Raw genomic sequence first — 21,082 nt, forward strand, 5'->3', positions numbered from 1 at the left:
ATAGGAATATCATTATTTCCAGGTCCTTACCACATCCTTGCAGGAAAGCAAGAGCGCCTTCTTTTTAATGATCTTCCAAGAAGGAGAGCGCAGACCCTTTCTTGGCACACCAATCCCGAGTTGAGCGACACGTGCTTTAAACAGAGAAAGATGGACATTGCGCATGTACCTGGCCGTGAAATTAAAGACCAGGCCCTTTTGTTCTATACTTCATAGATGTGAGACCAATGACCCTGGTTCTCGTTATTATAAAACTTGGTGTATGTGACAACTGCTACCAGCAGTGGAGTTATAAGCATTAGAAGATTTAGATTTTGCCTAAAGTTGACTGCAGTCTTTCCAATGGCTGGTGGGCGGTGAAAGTGGTCATTTGGGGGGCAGTATGGTTAGGTCTCTATCTGCATATGAAATTTTTGAGGTTCATGAAGAATAGGATAAACCACATCCATGCAACCAGAGTACCAATCTCATTACACATTTTCTGGTGTTCTCTTCCCCAGAGCCAATCATGTAGCCCCCCCTCTTTTTTTTTCTTCAGAAATCTTTATTTTTAAATCTTTAGTTGTAGACACAGAACATTCTAGAGCTAAATTCATCTGGATATCTGATAGTTCTCCAGGTGAGAAAACTGGAGGGTTGGAGTTTTGTTAGTAATTGAGCTGATCTAGAACATACGCCTCCCGACTTGCTGGGCCTTTCGCACCACATGGTTTTGCTGCCCTGTGGTTTGTGGATCTGTGTAGATTCACGGCTGAGTGTTGCTAGTCCGTGATGGGACAAGTAAAAAAAAGTGAAAGCAAACATTTAGAAACTTTTGTAAATATCTTGACACATGAGCAGACTAATTTGTTCAATGTAGTAATAAAATGCTTTGGACTTATAAAAAAAAATGTGTGTGTGCACATGCATGTGAGAATACTTTGGAATTGTTAGCCAGACACAGTCAACTTACAGAGAATTCAGTCTCTAAATTCTCTCTGTTCATCGTTGTATTACTTACCTTTGCTAATACAGTGCATAATCCATAAATATGCTCTGAATAAGTGAATGAATACATGAATGTAATTTTACAAGGCATCTTGACCTCTATCCTCTTCATGAAGCCTCATGTCCTAGTTATCACTTTGCTCATTTTACAGATGACAAAACCCCGGCTTGGAAAATTGAAGGTAGCACCTGTGCCATCACCATCCAGTAAGTGGTAGATGAACACAAATCTTGTCTCCAGGCTATCCTGCAGATGCTTGGGAGACCCAAGTGGGGTGGCCCAGTCTGACTTCTCTGTCTTATCTCACCCAGGGTCACTTGCAGGAAGGCTGTGGAAGACAGACCGTGTTGGAATCCCACATCCACAGCAAGGCCATCCTAACAATCCCCATCCCCTTTTCCCACCCCTCCTCTCTGGTACCACCAGACCCCAGGCCCTCAGAGCCCACTGCCCCAGTCCCTTGAGGGCCAGCTAAAGCTAGTGCTGAGCAGATGGGCAATGTTCGCCCAGTGTGGGAGTTGTGACTCAGTCCCTTGGGGGTTGGTACATACTGTGTGCCAAGGTTAATTAAACTGGTAATTAGAAAGAGAGATGCTTAATCTATCTGGTTAATAAAATAGCCCCCTTGCATGAGTGTGTGGATGCTGTCACTTGACCAGTGGAAGCAGAGATGCTGCAGCTCTGGCATTTTGGGATCAGTCCAGCAGAATTGTTCTGCATTCCCTCTGGGCATTGGCTTCCCACCCTCTCTGCTCCTCAAGTCCCGGAACAGATTCCTGGGTCTGCTGCAGCTACCTCAGAGTACGATCTTGAAGTCTCAGGTCTAGGAAGGCGGCCAGGGGTGCTCAGCCCCAGGAAGCCTCAAAGGTGAGCAGCAGCATCTGCAGAGAGCACCACCAAGACCGGGTGCCTAGGATGGTGGCCCGGCTCATCTCCTAGGTCAGCCAGGACCCTCTTGTGTTCTTTTGTGTCCTTTGTGCCACTTCCTTTAAGAGTTAGGTCTGATCCTCACAGTCCAAATTACATCCTTGGTGAAGATCTTTAAAAATTAATTTTTAATTTTGCATATAAAACACAAATACCTTATTATTGTAAAAAATTTTTTTAAAAGACTACAAATCACCTTGGCCCAAATCTCAGAGATTTTTTTTTTCTAAGTTGGAAACCACTGGTGAACATTTGGTGTGCGGCCTTCTGGGCCTTTCTCTGCATGTATATAGGTATGTCTGTTTATGCAACTAAACATAGTTTCGTTTGATTTTTTAAAAAATATTTTATTTATTCATGAGAGACACAGAGAGAGAGAGATAGGCAGATACATAGGCAGAGGGAGAAGCAGGCTCCATGTAGGGAACCTAACATGGGACTTGATCCCAGGTCTCCAGGATCACATCCTGGGCCAAAGGCAGCACTAAACCACTGAGCCACCTGGGCTGCCCTGATTTTTGACTTTTTACAACATGGTATCTTGCTGTATGCTTCCTTCTGCAGTGTGCTCCCTCCCCCCAAAACAGTGATGTGGAGACTTGATGTTTTCTTCAAGCAGATTTCATGGAGATGGAATTTTCCAGATAGAGAGAGGAACCTCCCTTGTTCTCAGGATCTTATGTTAAGAATGGCCTAGGATTTACATCAAGGCATCCCTTGAATGTGGGCTCTCAGCCCAGTGGGTCTACCTTGCTTCCCCACAGGTCCATTGCTCTGTCTGCCCACTATTCTCCTGGAGCCTTTTCTCCTCAGTGATTGGAATGAGCCAGTCACAGCAGTGCACCTACCCTCCCTCAGTCTCTGCTGCTGAGACACCAGGGCAGCTCCCAGAAGTTTGTCTGTGTGTAAGGCCACTGTAGACTCACATGCCAACCCACAGACCCCCCAGCTCAGGAGCAGAGTATTCAAATAAATAGAGCACCTCCCATTTCTCATATCCCAGAATAGCTCTGGAGGGGCAGGACCTTGGTGACACCTCTCCCTGGCTGCTGATGTGAGGACAAAGGTGCCCACTCACCTGCATGGCTTGCCAGGCAAAAAGGGGTAGCCAATCTCTCTCCTAGCTCCTGGTAACAGTGACAGGCAGCCCCAGCTGATGGGCACAGCAGGCAGCCAGCAAGAGTAGAGGTGTGCTCATGCAGGGGAAAAGGTTTTATTAACCTCTTAATACTCAGTTTAATGGACTTTGAAGTCAAATGAATTCAGTGACTAGAGCAGGTGGCATTGAGGCTATAGTGCATGATTTGGTGTGAACTGAGGAGTCTGGAGGGTCTTTAGCTACCAGACCTCCAAGTCAGTTCCTAGTCTAAAAGGGGCAACTGTACATACTTCTTTTTTAAGAGCAAGAAACAAGTTAGAGGGTGAGGACAGGACCAGGCAGGGCTCGGCCCACTCTCCATCCACCCATCCACTCATCTACCCACCGACCCACCCACCCATCCATCCATCCATCCATCCATCCATCCGTCCATCCATCCATCCATCCATCCATCCACCCACTCACCCATCTATCTACCCACAGACTTACCCATCATCCCAACACCATCCACCATCCATTGACCATACATCCATCCATATATTCATTTTCAACAAGTATTTATCGACCTCTAATCTATGCCAGGCCCTGTACTGTGTGTAGAACCTGTTTCCTTGGATCTGATTATCCCAGTGGGGGTGTCAGGCAGGAGAGCAACGGCAGTAAATAACCAAACCAACCAACAAGATAATTCCAGCTGAAGAATATAAAATAGGTGAGAAAGAGTGAAGGAGAGATGTGGTGGACATCAATACAAAAGTGTGGCCAGGAGATGTCTCTGAGAGGTGATGTTTCAGCTGAGACCTGAATGATGAGAAGTGGCAGCCATTTGGAGATCTGGGGGAAAAGTGTTTTAGGCAGAGGGAATAACAAAGTATCTAAAAGGAAATAAGTTTGGTGTGTTTGCATAAGCAAAGGGAAGGCAGTGTGGCTGAGCACGTGGAAGTGGTGGGAAAGTATAAGGGGGGATGGCATCTGAGAGGTAGGCAGGGACCAGGTCATAAGGGCCCTTGACACAGAGGAAGAGAATCTAAGAAAGCCAGTGGAGGGTTTAGGCAGGGGAGTGACATAATGTGATCTGCATTTTAAATTCATTCTGCTGGCTCCTTTGTATTGATGACTTGAAGGTGGGGGAGGAGGTGGTGGCCAATGGTTTCTAGGCCTCTTTCAGTTTAAAAATCCTGTCATTTCCTTGCACCTCTTCTATTCTAAACTGTTAAGGATAATCTCTCACATTTGAAAGGTATTTCACCATTTACAAATCATCGCCACAGAACAGTTCTGTGTAACCCTCACAGCAGCCCTATTCAGCATTTCCGCAGAGGAGCTAGCTCCTGTGAACCCCTGCAAGGCAGCCCCAGAATGGAGCCTCCTGGAACCTGAGGTCCTAGAATGCTGCCCTGCCATAGCAGCTGCAAGGAGAAGGAGACCACTGTTGGTCTTGCGTGAACTTTCATTATGTGCTAGCCAGGGTCCCAGACCCTCTTCTGGTAGCTGCACCCCCATTTTCCTTTGGAGAACCTCTACTGCCACCACTCACAGTCTTCGTGGTTCTGATGAAGCCAATCCCACCTGTGGCTCCAGGAGTTTCCTAGTCTCCTGACTTCCATCAAGGTTGGTTCAGGTTGGGCTTCCAATTTATAAGAGAATCAATCCTCAGACTTAAGCTGGGGTTTATATAGAAGTTCCCTTTCAGGTGGGGTTGGTCATCTGTGAGTGTGAGGGCCTGGAATGACTGATGGCCACCCATTGATGACAGCCTATGTATGAAGTAATGAAGAAGCCCTACAGAAAAGAGCTAACAAGGAGACAAGGAGAGGGACTCATTTTGTTGGAGCATCCTGATCCAGCTAAGCCTGAAGCCAAATCCCCCATCTAGAAGACTTTTTAATTATAAGAACCCTTTTGAGTTTAAGTTTGAGGTGGATTTCTGACCCTTGAAGCCAAATGAGTCCTCATTATGCACATTTTAACAATGCTTGAAGGTTTATAAAAATACTCTTACATATGGGGCTTGGCTCACTCTTAGAGCAACTCTTAGAGGTGAGTGTTATATTTATCCCATAGAGGAGGACAGTGAGGCTTGAAGCTAAAGTGTGTTGCCAGATATAGGGCTAGTACAGATCCAAGTCTTTAGTCATTCTAGTCCTGGAGGGTGAGTAGAAGGCTACCATGCATAGGCCTCTACCAGGAGCTTCATTTCAGTCATGAGCCAGATCTCTGTTCACTCTTCCTTTGTCTGCCACAGAGCAGGACCCACTTTTTCTGGATTTTCTTTCCTGACCACTGCCCTCTTTGGCCTGCAGTCCTTGTAAGCTTGCTGCCCATGACTCCTGTCTTCTGCCACTTCAAGTAGGCAACGTGCTTTGAGGAATGTTACAGGGAGAAGCTATGGTATGACCCACCAATTGCACTATTAGGTATTTATCCAAAGGATGCAAATATGTGACCTGAAAGGGCACCTGCACCCCAATGTTTATAGCAGCAATGTCTACAATAGCCAAACTATGGAAAGAGGACAAATGTCCATTGACAGAGGAATGGATAAAGAAGATGTGATCTATATATACACAATGGAATATTACTTAGCCATCAAAAAGATAAAGTCTTACCATTTGTAATGATGTGGATGGATACATGATCAACACTTGAGCCACAACTACTTCATCTATAAATGGGGTTAGTAATACACCAGCTCCAGGTGATGAACATTCGATGAGGTAAACTGAGCAAAACCCATGGTAAAATAAGCACTGGCATCATGCGCTCCTTGGAGGTCTCTGTGGTCCTCACCCCTTGAAATCATGCCTGTCCTCCAACTGCATTCCCCTCTGTTCAGTTTCTTGGATGTGAGCTCCCCATTCTGGGGACACTTGGCCTTTTCCTCTGTGATTCACTCATTTCACTGAGGGAATATTTATTAAATGCCTACTGTGTTTCAGGTTCTGCTCCAGATAATGGGAAACAGCAGTGAATAAGACAAGAGTACGATGTCTTCTATACATTCTATAGGGCAGACATAATCTAAAAATATACAGAGGAAATATTTTCACATAGGGCCCTATGCTACATAGTAAGCAAATGAGAAAAACCCAGGGAGATGTGATAATACTCAGAGGAAGGAGAAGGACACTAACTGGGATACTGTAAGGCCATCTGAGACCTAAATTACAAGAATGCAACTAAGGCAAGAACTGGCGGCTAGAGTGTCCCACAAAGAGAGCACAGCAAGCGCAAAGGCCCTGAGGTGGGGCCAGGTTGAAGGAACAATAAGGCTGGTGTGGATGGAGAGCAGTAAGTGAGGAAGAAGTAGGACATGAGATTGGAGTGGTAGGCAGGGCTGACCCTGACCCTGGTGCCCTTGTAAGCCATGGGTAGTATTTGAACTTTATTACATGTGCAATGGGAAGCCATAGGATGGGGGAGAGAATCAGGGGAGGGACAGATTTGATACTCATTCTGGAAGGAGTAGTCTGGCAGCTGTGAGGGGATATATGGCAGGGGCAAAGAAGAAGTAGGGCTGCCAGCTCAAGCCCCTGCCTAGTCCACACCCTGCTGGAGCTAGTGCCCCCAGCCCAGCTGACCTCCAGCAATCAGATGGTGTCAGAAGCCCCTGAGCTCTCTGCTCATCTGCAGGTACTGGTGAACAGCTTTGGGCACCCAGGGAAAGATGTACTTGACAAACTGAGCAGGTACTAGGGTTTCTCCATCGATGTCCTCAGTTCTCCTTGATGCCTCATCCCCAGTGATCATCCCCCACCATACCTGCTCCTGCAATCGAAATGGTCTGTCTGTAGTTTCCTATTACCATCACTAACAAAGGTGTACCTCCTCAGACCCCAAGTAATTTGCATAAGAGAAGACTCCTTCCCCTTATTGCCAGAGACTATTTGGCTCCTTAGTAGCATCTTAGAATTTGGAGAGTCCAGGGGCACCTGGGTGGCTCAGTCAGTTGGGTGTCCAACTTGTGATCTCAGCTAGGGTCTTGATCTCAGGGCTGTGAATTTAGGCCTTGCATTGGGTTCCATGCCCAATTAAAAAAAAATTTTTTTTGGAGGGTCCAGCACCCCCCTCCTCTCACTCTGGTGAGGATTAGAATGTGTGCATGCACAAGTGCTATGCCAGTGAGCCTTGTGTGAGAGCTGATGACCAAGGGCAGCAGTCAGGGAGAGGTTCTGGTGGAGCAGAGAGGCCTCAGGCTATGGGAATCCAGCCACCACTACCTGTCCATTTCCATCAGGAGAGCCATTGGCCACACAGGCTATTTCATCTGTGTTTATTTGTCTGTCTGCCTGTGTCTTGCTCTATCTTCTGATGTGTCTGTCTCAGCCATCAGATGCCCCCTCAGCCAGAGCCGGTATTTCTGAAGTCAGACAACCCAAATCTTTCTCCTGGAGGCTGGATGTGCATGCTCTCAGGCCATGGGGCCTCACTGCCTCTCTGGGAGTACGTCCACATCCCGTGAGAAAGAGCAACACAACTTCTTGGGCTGCACAGTACTTTACAGTTTGCATTTCTCTGTCCCACGCGTGTGTTTAATTATATCCTTGTCTTGTTCCCGAAGGATTCAAGGCACTAGTCCTATGTTTGCTCTTTGCAGTGACACTGCAGGGTGGGCAGGCACCAACCTAGTCTATTGGCAGCCAAGAAAACTGAGGTTTAGAGGGGCTTTGTCAAGGTCATGGAGCTAGTGAGCATTAGGGGCAGGGCTGGGACTCAAGCTTCTGGCGTGGGTTGGATTGATATTGCAGGAAGTTTCCGGAGCTCTCCCACTCCCGGAGGTTTGGAGCTTGCTCTGACTGGGGGTGTCCTGGGCCACATGCTCTGTTATGGGCTCAGTGGGTGGAGCTGGACACTTCTTGGCTCTTTCAGGCTACTGGTCCAAGCCTCAGTTCTTCTGTCTGGAGTTCGGGGGAAGGCTCTGGGGAGCAGTGAGTTGGGGAATCCCATGAGAAGTGGGGGAGGGGAAGGAGATTGAGAGTCTGGGCTGTGGGTAGGGGGCAGGCCCAGTGGCAAGTGCTGCTATGGATGCCCCGGCCTATGCCCCTCTCTGCAGCCTGGCCATGGGGGCTGAGGGCTGGGGAGGCCTGGAGGGGACTGGAGGGGGCTGGTGGGGGTGTGGTGGGGAGAGATGGGGGTGCCCAGCTGACAGCAGGTGACAGGATGACTCGGAGCCCAAGGCTGCTGCTGCAACAAAGGAAGGGAGCGAGGGGGATAGCAAGGCTTGGCAACAGCTCTCGCAGCTGCTCTGGGTTTGAAGCTGAGCCACTTTGCTGGCTCCAGCACAGCACGAACAGGTGGCAGCAAGATTGGCACAGCCAGGAAAATCCATCTTGCGGAGGCCAGCGTGCAGCAGAGCGGGAGAGGAGCAGCCAGACGGAGGGGGAGGATGGAGAAGTGGAGGGGGTGGGGCTGCAGGGAAGGGACCCTCCACTACCCTCCATCAGCCTGGCCACCTCTGGGAACCGCCATGAGTGTCTACATGTGTCCACACAGGCACCTCTGCACACCCAAGCCAAGGCACTCAAGACCCCTCAAGGACCCTCAGGGCCCATAGGCTGGCCAGGTCTCCTACCCCAAGGGCTCATGGGACACCTGTCTATCCTTTTTGTCCTGCTGCCCATACCTTCCAGCCAGCCCACCTCTTTATCTAGTGCCAGCTGGCATAGGGGACACCTGCGTGCCTGGGGTAGATGGAGGCACCTGAGCCTCCCAGGTGGCCTCCCAATTCCAGGAGTGGCGAGTCAAGTTTTCCTGCCTACTTTCTTGCTCTGTCAGGACGGGGAGCCCCCAGCACATACTGTCTGACGATTTGGCTGGAAACAGGCTCACTCCACAGTGCCCTGACTCATGACTACGGGCTCCACCAGAATCTCATGAATTCTGCTTGAGTGACGTTTGCCACTCAGCAATTGCAAGGTGCTACATGGTGCTACCTAAACACCTGGTTGATGCCCAGGTAAACCAGGCGGCTTTGGTGTTCACTCAGTCTCCATTCAGTAGATGACTGTGAGGGTCTGCTCTGGGCTGTGCACCACTCCAGATATGGAGGACACAGCAGGAAAGAGGACAGACAGGTCTGGGGTTCACAGCACTCACACGGTAGAGCGACAAGTCAAACAAACAAATGAGGTGATTTTAGATAATGATAGATTATGTAGAAATAAATAGAGCGAAGTCGAAAAGAATTGGAAAGGTGTTTTTTTAGCTGAAGGGGACAGGGAGGGCTTCTCTGATGAGGTGGTATTTGGGCTAAGACCTGAATGAGGAACTGGTCATTAAAAGGGTGAAGAGTGTTCTCAGCAGAGTGAGTTGCATGTACAGAGGCCCTTGGGAAGAACGACATTGGTCTGTTTGAGGGACAGAAAGAAGACCAGTGATACTGGGGGCAGATAGGGCCTGGATCATGCAAGACCTGAAGGGCAGAGAGGGCAGTTAAGCTTCTTAAACCCACACGGGATGGAAAGTGTTTGGAGGAGAGATCCATCTGCTGGCTGTGGGTAGGACAGGATGGAGAGGCGGAGTGGGGAGGGAGGCATTGGGAGACCAGGCAAGGGTGGCTGCTGTTGGCTGAGTGAGAGGAGGGTGCTGGACTGGAGTAGAGGCAGGGAGGGGGTGAGAAGCAGCTGCATTTGGGTGTGTTTTAGAGATGGAGCCTATGAGACCACTCTAGAGTTAGATAAAGAAGAGGAAGAATTAAAGATATGTTTGAGGTTGAGCTGGGTGGAGGGGGCATTCCCTAGGCGGGGGAGGGCTGGGGACTCCCTGGTAGTAAGGGAGGAGACACAGAGAACATTCCTTCTCCTCTTTCAAAAGTACAACCCAAAGGGGATCCCTACACTTTGCATGCCTGGAGCAGTGCATGCCCTGCCCCTCGTCCCCACCTGAGAGCTGAGTATCTGTCTTTACTCCATGGACACATCCCCTCAGACCCCAGCTCTGCCATGCATTCTGAGCTAGTCCGATCCCTTCTCGAAGATGGACGGCACTTTACAAACTCCATATGCTCAGTTTTCTTTTATTATTTTAATTTCTAAATACTTGGGAAGGGTTCCAGCATTGGCTTCTGCTGTGATTCTGGTGCCAGCAAACACACTTTGCTCTCTCCCCCTCCTCCTCATCCCTTCCTTCATCCAAACCACAGAGCTTTCTTCCAACCTGGAGGAGAACTGGCATTCAGGGAGGGAAGTTCAGCCAGCACGTGGGTGCCCTGTGGGTCTGGTCAACATTAAATTGACCCCAGAGGCACTGGGGGATGACAGGCCGGGCCCAGCCTTGGGGGCAGGAGCCCAGGTTATAGGTCAAGTCACAGGTTTCTAAAGATGCTTTCAAAGAGGCCAGGGCACCAAATGGGAATGGGGGGCTTGCCCACACTGCCCAGTCCATGCGGCCACCCCTCAGGATCTCTCCCTTGCCCAAGTCCCATGGGGGCTGACTACCCTCCTCCTCCTGTACTAAACTCTTCAGCACCCACTTCCTCTAGCAGCTGGCTTGCTTTCTGTCTCTCAGACAACTGTCAGGGACTTTGCTTTGCTCTTCCCTCTGCCTGGAGTGCTCTCCCCTCAAATCTTTACAAAGCACACCCCTTCTCATCCCAGTGTTGTCTATTCTACAAAACCCTCCCCGGATACCCAGTTTGAGTTGGCTCCCCTGGACACACTTCGTGGTCCTTGTCAGGCTGAAATCTCATGTGTTGCTTTGATGACACTTTCCCATAGGATCAGGACCTTATCTGTCTTTGTTTCATTTGCTGGTGCACCTCCAGTAACTGGAACAGTGCCTGGTGTGGAGTAATAAATTCTTGTTGAATGAGTGCATGGTTTTCCTGCCCATGTCCTCCTGCCAGAGCCCATTTGTGGAAGGAGATGGGGTGGGTATTCTGGGTAATGCAGAGTTAGGTATACAGAGGAGCAGGACAATTATTGACCTGCTACACTTGCCAAGAGCAAAACAAGGGACCATTCAATATGGTACCCCCATTTTGTTCACAAGAAAAGGAAAGCTCAAAAGAATAAAGGAACCTGCTCAGAAGCAGGCAGCTTGTAAATTGGGGAGCACGCTTCAGATTCCCGGCTTTCCTAACCACCAGGCTGCAGATGGACCACAGATAAATGGCCAATTTTCAACAAAGTGGAATAATAAAGTGCACTTAGCACCCCGCACTATTATTGACCATAAATCAATTTGGCACTTTGATGACTCAGGAGGGGATGATTTCAGAGCCCCTCGGAGCTCTGTCGCATTGGGTCCTGATCTCCTGTGTGAGGCCACTCCTGTGCATGGTGTGCGGCCAGAGTAAACCTGCAGTGACCCTGTGCTGTGCCCTGGGGGTTGCTTTACAGTTTATACCTTCCATCCCTGCAGACTTTCCTTCACTTTTTCTTACTGAAGAAAGGAGGACAAGGCATTGATGTGGGGTTTCCTGGGGCATGTCATTGTGACCAATAGGAGTCTCCAAAACCAGCCTCAACCAGGAGGGGATGGCAGCACAGTTGGATCCTTATGGTTCTTTTACCTGCTGTGCTCCTTCCCTGGGTGCCTGCAAAGCCATGACCCCACCTCTCCAAGCCTGCACTCACTGCCAGGTTTGTGGTGAAGCTTGACCAGGCTGGTCTGCCAGGCAGACCACACACGGCGATGCCTGGCATTCTGTCCTTGCTCTGCATTCATGTGGGTCACCCACGACCATCTAATATGCCATGTATTTTGTTTATCTTGTTCATGTCTTACCTCCCACCTGCCCCATTAAACTGTAAGCTTTGTGAGGCCAGGGTTTTGCCCACTCGGTAACCTGCTGTATCCCAGCATGTGCCACCTGGTAGGCCATCCGTGTTGGTGCAACGTATATTCTCCCAACTTTGGTCATTTTCATCCCACCTTCACAATTATAGTCATAGCCGTGTCCCACTTGTTTTATCTAATATTTTCCTCCCAACCATCCCCCTTTAAAAAACTTACAGAAATGAAATGTAAAAGAAAGCTTTTTATCACTGCCATAAATGGAAAGCCAATATCACTTGCCATAAATAGAAGACAACTGTTAAAATAAATGCCACGAAAACAAAACAGTGCGAGGGAATTTGAGCAAGAGCCTGTTGCCTGCAGAATGCAATAGGCTGAGGCCTACTCTCTCCTCCTCTCTCTCTGTCACTGAGAGGACAGGTCAACAGGTGCTAGAGGGGCATTAAAGACAGGCCAGCACCAAACCAAGACTCTGTCCCTATGGGAAGTTTTAGAGAGAATTGCATGGGGAGCGACTTTCTCACCATCCAATTGAGACAGCTGGCTTGGTGCCATGCTCAGAAACCCCTAAAAATCCCTACCTGCCATGGTCCTTGTCCCAAATTTTGAGGGATAGAAAATCAGGACTCGATAGGGCCACATATGGAGGGACTGCTCCCTGAATGTACCTGGTGCCAGGGGCTATGCTAGCCCCTAGGGAGTCTTTGTATAAATTTGGAAAAGCTGGGGATGCCTGGGGGGCTCAGTTGAGTGTCTGCCTTCGGCTCAGGTCGTGATCCCGGGGTCCTGGGATCAAGTCCCATATTGGGCTTCCCACATGGAGCTTGCTTCTCCTTCTGCCTGTGTCTCTGCTTTTCTCTGTTTTTCATGAATAAATAAATAAATAAATAAATAAATAAATAAATAAAATCTTAAAAATTTTTTTTCAGAAAAGCTGGTCCCCAGTGAAGGTGGTACCATGCCTTTGTGGACAGAGAAAATGACCCTGTCTCCTGGGTCCTGCCTTCCTGCATCGTCTCCCCCAGGCTTCCAGGGCTCGTTGGTCTGGATCTCTACCTTGGCACTGCTTGCGCCCCAGTGAGCTCTGTTTGAGCCTGTCTTCCTTGCCTGACTGGCAGCTCCCTGCTGCAGGGACTGTTCTGTTTGGACATGTATCTCCCATAGCTGGGCAGTGCCCTGCATATGACTGGCTTTCAAGAAACATTTGTGGACTTCAATGGAATTGGTGATTAATCAAACACAAAATAGCCAACATTTTCTCCTGTCCAGACAAATAATACCAAAAAATTCATCTACTCTCTCAGCTGTGGCTTTTTTTCTGAAGTTTTCCCAGCACCAGGTGGGTGGGTGGATATTCCGATTTCCCACATCCTTTGGAAGAATTTCGTCTTCCTGACTCCCAAGCTCTCCTTCCTGATCTTTTCTTAGTCTAGTCCAGCTGGTAGAGAGTTGAGTTGCAGTTAGAACATTTTATGTTTGCAAGTGACAGGAAAACTCAGGTCTGGTTGGTTACATCATAGGGGAGTTTATTGAGCTATATGGTTTTAAAGTCTGGAGGTAGTGTTAGCATCAGGTGAGGCTTGGTCCAGCAACTCCAAAGATGTCATCAGAGAACTTGCTTCTCTCCATCTCTCTTGTCTGACTTCTTGAGAGTGTCACCCTCCCCACAGAGCCTCCTCCACCCCCATCTTGTGCAGCTCCAGACTATCCCTTCCTGGTAGCAACATAGCTGCAGTCCTTCTCATCTTATATCATGTCCTTCAGGGGAAGAGTGAAGATTTCTTCAGGCTTGTTTTCCCAGAAACACTAGAAATATCCTTGAGTCTCATTGACTCTATTTCTTTACCTGACCATTTCTGGACCAATAGCTACAATTAGGAGGAGGGGATGTGCTGGGTGGCCAATCAGGTGGCCTGCTCCTAAAGGTGGGTGTGAATCAGCTCACCAATCCTAGGCTGAGATATGGGAGGGGTGGTCCTAAGGGGTTTGGAGGAGGATTTCCAGAAGGAAGAAGGGATGGATTCTGGGGACAAACCACAGATGTCCTCAGCATAGGGGAGGTAAGCCAAGCAAGCCAGCCACTATGGGGCTTGTTGGACATTTATAACAGCTTCTCTTCCTTCCCAGAATACAGTTAGGTGGGACTACAGGTTGGGGCCAATCTCAGAATCCAGATACTGCCCGTTTCAGAAAGGTCAAGAGTAACCGTGTGAAACACACTCCAGATCCCACATGAAGTCATAGCAGGTTAGGGCTGGAAAAACCATCAGCTCAGGGCTCTGAACTTGAATCCACAGACAGGAACCTCTGAAATCACTTGCCAAATCTGTGGGGTCCTGTGTGTGCGGTTTTCTGGGCAGAGGATCCACAACTTAATGAAGTCTCTTAGGGGTCTGCAGCCTGAAGGACATTTGCTGAGGTGGGCATCTGCGTGCTCAAGTTAGAGCAAGAGCCAGAGCAAGGCTTCAAAAGGGAACCTGGATCTCCCAGTTCCCCACCCCTCTGGGTGGTGCATGGCCAGGCCTGACGGGGGTGACAGGCTACTCCTGGTCTTGGGAGGACCTGTGGCATCTTAGAGGTCGTCTCATGGCTCACCAGGACCTGGGCTTCCCCACAACTTACAGAGGAAGCGGGAAGATCATCCCGAGTGACAGTGTGGCTCAGGAAGAAAGCCTGGGGGGAAGTCACTCAGCCAGGTGATACAGCTATGGTGGGCTGGGATTTGAACCCAGGTTGGTCTGAAGCCAAAGGTGGAACATTTTCCCACCCTCCCCTCCTTTATTCTCTATGAGCCACAGGGCAAAATCTTGCACTGTTTAACTGAGGGGCCTGGGACCTCTACAAGGCTGGCTGACCACCATTCGATTTAGATTTTTCCTTGCAAGCCTGTCAAGGAGGTGCCAGACGGCATGGCTTGGCTGGGCCGGCTTGGCCCAGCCTCACTGCTCCTCTTGCCCTCCCAGCCTGCTGTCCCCGAGTCGCCTCCAGCGCAGGGGTCACCGGCCCTGCAGCCCGTGGCAGGGCCAGGCTGCCCTCAGGTCTGGCTTGGGCAGGGGGGTTTGGGGGCCTTCCCGCTCCAGTGTGTGAAGCCACTGCCACCACACACTGCTCCAAGCGCCTTCCAAAGCCATAAAGCAGCAGAGAAAAATGAGGGCCGGTGAGGAAACGAGCCACGGAGGAAATTAACTCTCACCCAGGGAGCTGCGCGGCTTTCTGCTGACAGAGAGGGCCGGCTAGCTCATAAAACTGAACACTTAAACTCTCCTCTTTACAATAATTACAGCATCTCGAACGCCTCTTCCCCCTGCCCTGGCTGGCCTAGGCCTGCTCTGCTAGGGGCACCAAGAAGGCCTGAGGGCAGCTGGGCCTCTAGAGGCGAGGGATGGATGGAGCCAGTGTGGCCGCCAGAGCCTGGGTCCCCTATGGGCCACCGGAGAGCTGAAGTGGGTGAGAGCTGGATGGGACCCCCATCACTTGACCCATGAGGAACCTCCGGGGCCAGAGAGGGTTTGTGACTAAGTGAGGGTTACCCAGCCAGATATAGGTGGGAAGGACTAATGCAGTGAGACCCGTTTCCAATAAATTGCTTCCTTAATTCCACAGACATTTCCTGAAGCCCATCAGGGCCAGACTCCATGCCAGAGCTCAGCGAGAACACCAAGGGTTGGGATCCCTGTGGGGCTCGCAGTTTAGTGCCTGCCTTTGGCCCAGGGCATGATCCTGGAGTCTCAGGATCGAATCTCACATCGGGCTCCCTGCATGGAGCCTGCTTCTCCCTCTGCCTGTGTCTCTGCCTCTCTCTCTCTATGTCTCTCATGAGTAAATAAAATCTTTAAAAGGAAAGGAAAAAAAAAAAAGCACACCAAGGGCCCGCCGGTAGCCTCAGTTAGAACAGGAGCTCCTGTTCTGCCCCCGCCCCGTCCACTCCCACACCACATCCAGCTCTCAGAACGACGCCCTCCTCAAACTCTAGGAAGCCATTCAGGTGGACTTGAGAGCAGTAGCTCTGATGCCCTCTGCTAGAAGCAGCCTCCTTACCCTCCTTATCTGGAGCAACCAGAGAAAGACACTGACTAGAAGCTACCTGGCAGCAGAGATCCTCAGGAGCGAAGGGCATGCCCGCCAGCTAGGGCAGTGTCAGACCCCAAGCTGGGGAGGACAGGGCTGCTCCCCAGCTGCAAACTGCTCTCTGGGCCCTTGACCCCAGCTCTGTGTAGCTCTACCCCGCCTTCAGGGCTGCCTGGCTGCTCTGCTGCAGAGGACCCCTGCCATCTGTGACTCTACACCTGCTTCCCAGCCGGCTCTACACTGCCCCCTACTCCTGCCCTGTTCCTCACTCAGACTCCTCGCTCTGCAACAGCCTTCCTCTTCTGCTTGGCACACAGCCCTCTGCTGTACTTCCAATGCTCCCCCACCGTCCCCCTCCCTGAGTGAAGGACAGCTGTTGTTTTTTCCTGCAGGCTACGTCCCCCTCTGCGTGACTGCCTCTCCCCCTTGCTCAGTCCTTGAGGTCCGGAAGGAGCTGATCACTGGGAGGGGGCAGAGCAGGGCCTGTCCCAGGCCGGGCCAGCAGCACACCTCCAGGGTAGTGGAGAGATAAACAGGGAGACCAAAGTCTAATCAAGGCCAATCCTGGGACTGTAGGGAGGGGTCCTCTTTCTGCTGAGACTGCTGAGCTGAGAGTGCTGCCCGAGGAATTGACGGTGAAGCCAATGCAGTGGAAAGTGTTGAAAGATGGGGACTTACAGCTTCCTGAGGACCTGTTGAGTACCTGGATCCAGCTGTGCCTGAAATGATAGGAGTCAGGAAATAATCTTATTTATAAATATTAATAATAATTAGATTACATAATGATATGATTATATTTAAAATTATATATTATATAGTAATTACTATTGCTGTTATTGTTGTGGTGTGTATATTGTGAGTAATACCTTTATTATTGCTATTTTGCTTCAGCTGGTCTGAATTGCGTTTCTGTCACTTGTAACTGAAAAATTCTGAGTAAGAAGGCAAGACCCCCTATTTAAGGACCCAGCTAACACTGTAATGGCCTCTCCCCAGTTCCTTGCAAGAGAGAGCGAGCCGTCTCAGAACCTTCCTGGGCCTCAGTCCTTGGCTCTGTTACTCTCTCTGCAAGAGAAAGGCTGGGTCTTCTTGGTTTGTTCAACCACTGCCGCCTGTTACTCTGGAGACAACTGCATTAAGCAGAAGGGCCCAGCTGCTCCTGCCCAGGCTCCTGAAGGTCCATATCATGACTTTTCCCCAGACCCTGGCATCCAAAAAGGTGAGCAAGAACACAGCCAATTTAGCTAGCCAATTTATGCTTGCTACCAGTGGTGAATCATCGTATCTGTAGATTTGTCAGCACATACGTTCTTGTGTTAGAAGGCACATTGTGCTATTGAAAATGAAAAAAGAAATTAGGAATGAACATATGGTGGCCTCTGTTCTGCCGGCCAGCTCAATACCCACCCTCCTTTACAATCACTCTGCCTGGATACTTTTTTCCTCTGGAACCACCCCTCTCAGGAGATGGCCAAGTCTTGTCCACCCAAAGCCTGCCATCCCTGACATAATGATGTCAGGGTGGACACATGATGCTGAACAAGACAAGAGGACTCCATTCTGGGTCATTTATTACATCCATGAAAAATGAAGTCCTGGGCAGCCTGGGTGGCTCAGCAGTTTAGTGCCGCATTCAGCCCAGGTCGTGATCCTGGAGACCCAGAATCGAGTCCCACGTCGGGCTCCCTGCATGGAGCCTGCTTCTCCCTCTGCCTGTATCTCTGCCTCTCTCTCTCTCTCTCTCTGTGTCTCATGAATTAATAAATAAAATCTTAAAAAAAAAAAGAAAAAGAAAAATGAAGCCCCCTCTTTCTTCTTGGGTAGTCAGTCTGTAGAAAACAAATCTGGAGCTGCTGGGGACCATTTTAGAGAAAGAGGCCAAAAAAAAAAAAAAAAGAAAGCCAATGCAGGGGAGACAGACCTGGGCTGGGGGAGAGGAGCAGAATCCTAATGACAGTGTTTTTATGCCTGGATCCAGCCATGCCTGATGCTGCAGCTTATACCCTTAGACTTCCCTGTTCCCTCATTTTTTTGAGCTGGTTTGAGATAGGTTTCTGACTCTTGCAAACAAAAAACTGCAGGTGAATATAGAAAGTTTTCCAAAGAAATCATTTTAAGGAAATAACAATGACAACATTTTATAAGATGCCAAAGTCATGTATGATCAGTATAGATGAGGCCATAACAAGATAAATGGACCATGAGGGGAGACTGGCCTCTCTGTGCAAGCCAGGCTCTGAGTAGCTCTGTAAATAGAATGGTGCTTTTCTCTTGCACCTTTGGTGTATATGGTGACTCTCAAGTGATGGGATAGCTTCCAGCAGCTTCAGTTGCCAGGTGGCTCTTTGTAACCTTTTGGACTAGCTCAGGTTTTCCCTCCTTTTCCTGTCAAAGAGAAAAAAAGGAGACTCCATTAATTAGCAGGGTCCTGAAGGCTGGCTGCATGCCCCACCTCCAGGCCCAGAGAGAAGGGGGGGTGGGGGCTCCAGGCAGAGCAGAGACATCAATCAGTTCCCACATGAGTACTGCTCCTGGAGGGGTCTCCTAGTACAGCTATACAGGGTCCTGTAGACCGTGATGGGAGTGCCCTCTGGCCAGAGCGCTCAACGTGGAGACCCTGCCCACTCCCAAATACTAGGCTGGCAAAGAATTCTAACTGGAAAACACATTACCCAAGAAAACAATTGCTCTCAGGCTCCAAGTTGTCAATACATTGCTTCTGGAATCCTATTTAGTTCCACTTCTCCTCTTTGCACAAAGAAAAGAAGACATAGATGGCTTTGAAAAATTCTCCGGGATCCCTGGGTGGCTCAGTGGTTTAGTGCCTGCCTTTGGGCCCAGGGCGTGATCCTGGAGTCCCGGGATCAAGTCCCACATCGGGCTCCCTGTGTGGAGACTGCTTCTCCCTCTGCCTGTGTCTCTGCTTCTCTCTTCCTGTGTGTCTCTCATGAATAAATAAATAAAATCTTAAAAAAAAATTCTCCAAAGAAGTTGCCAGAGGTCCTTACCTTCTAAATCCTCTCTGTCTGTGTCTATTTCCTCCCTTCACCACTGAGAGCAGGTGCCAATCTCTGCACACAGTAGCTCACTGCCAACTGAAGTGTTGGCCTTGATTCTTAATGCTTCCTGGGCCATGATCCCCATCTACCTTTCTGGAGCTAGGTCCTCCTATTCTAGGCACTCGGGCTCCTTGCTGTTGCTGAAGCACATCCTGTTTTGCTAGTGCTGCTCTGTCCTGGGAATGCCCCCGTGGGCCACCATTTATTGTGCTTCTAACACATGCCAACCGCCTCGCTCCTCATTCAGCCTTGGAGCTGTTCATATCACCGCCCTTTCTAGGGACAGGCAAACAAGCTCTTGGAAAGGTCAGGTGAGTCATCTCTGCTTGCATATTATGGGGAGAGGGTCAAGAATCCAAACCTCCCATGCCTGGCTCAAAACCCTCTCCTGGGTTTTGAGCATTGCCATTTCCCATTCCTACCTGTGCAGACTCTGCAAATGCCACATCAAACACCCTCCTTCCTGAAGTGTTCCCTCAACCTCCCCATAGAAATCAACTGACACCTTCTTTGATGATCATGCCCTCTGTTATCAGGCAGGTTTCTGGCAGGAGACAGAGGGCACTCTGCTAGGACTCTGAGACAAATTTAATGAGGGCTTCATTTACAGAGGTGCAGACAACATTAGAATAAAAGCCACCATGGGTATGAAAGCATGAGGGACAAGTCACATGGGAAACGACTGCCACCCCAGCAGAGGGGGGCGGGAGAGGAAAGGAGCAGTGTGACCAGAGCTGCTGCAGGGAGAAGGGCCATCTGTAGTCACTTGGGATACAGACCCCATCAGAAGCAGGGAGAGAGGAAGGGAAGAGATACAACTCTTTCTCTTTCCACCATCCAGTGTCTCCTGGATGTACTCCTGGAGCCCAAGGTCCAGGGAGCCTGGGTGTGCAGCCATGAGAGCATCAGCCTCCCACACACGCAGCTGAGAGAAGGGGGCAGAGTGAGTGGGAGTCAGAATGGAGGTGGGAAGTGGAGGAAGGTGCTGTATTAGTCTTTGCTGGCAGCTGTAACAAATTACCACCAACTTCGTGATTCAGAATAACACACATTATTATCTCTTACAGTTCTGGATGTCAGAGGTCCAAAATGAGACTCACCGGGCTAAAATCAAGATGTCACATGGCTGTACCCTTTCTGGAGTCTCTAGGGGAGACTCTGCTTCCTTGCCTTTACCAGCTTCTAGAGTCTGCCTGCATTCCTTAGCTCATGGTCCCTTCTTCGACCTCAAAGCCAGCAGTGGTGCCAGCCTCCCGTTGCCATCCCTCTGGTTCTCATCCTCTGTCCCTTCGCTCTCCCATTTAAGGCCCCTGTGATTACTCTGGGCCCACCCAGAGAATTCAGGATACTCTTTTTTTAAGGTCAGTTGATTAACAACCTTAATTCCATCTACAACCTTAATTGTCTCTGCCATGTAACCTAAGATATTCCGGGGTTCTGGGGATTAGGCTGTGGACATATTTGGGGAGCCATTATTCTGCCTACCAGAGGTGCCAAATGGAAAACAGTTGGCCTGCCTGCTGTATATGCTGGTTACCTCCGGGAAGTTGGTTTATTTCCTCTACTGGTGGAGATATCTGGAGGATAGGACAGTTTGGGCTACCTATTGCATGTAACAACCCACTCCAAGACTCAGTGGCTGAAAGCAACACTTATTTATCATCGTTCATGCATCTGGGGATCAGCTTGGGTTCAGTTGAGCAATTGGCTGCTGGTCACCTCTGTGTCTCGCTGGACATCCATGTTGGCTGGGGTGGGCTCTGCTTCATATGTCTCTCATACCTTTGGACCAGCAAGCCAACAGAGTAGGTCTTTCCCAGGCAGTGACAAAGATGCACAGCAAAACAGGGAAGAAACATACAGTGCCTTCTGAGCTGTCACTTCCACCCACGTGCCATTGGCCAAGGCAAGTCTCATGGCCAAGCCCCAAGCTGAGGGGTAAGGAGATGAATTCAGCTCTCAGGGAGCCTGTTGCTGGAGGCAGAGTGGAGAAAGAAATGAGGGTACAATCCAATCCATTCCAGGACCACGTCTTTATCATATTTGCTCTCACACCATCCAGAACATTTTTTTTATTAGCTTGGATCCGCATGCAAATGTATAAAGTGAATGAATGAATGAATGAGCTCCCATAGGTAGGACACATTTGTCCAGGCTTAGTGTCGCTCATGGTGGTGGAGGTAGGCTGAAGATCACAGCTGG

This window comes from Vulpes vulpes, chromosome 4 (genome assembly GCF_048418805.1).
Source record: "Vulpes vulpes isolate BD-2025 chromosome 4, VulVul3, whole genome shotgun sequence".
In the NCBI taxonomy this organism is placed as follows: Eukaryota; Metazoa; Chordata; class Mammalia; order Carnivora; family Canidae; genus Vulpes; species Vulpes vulpes.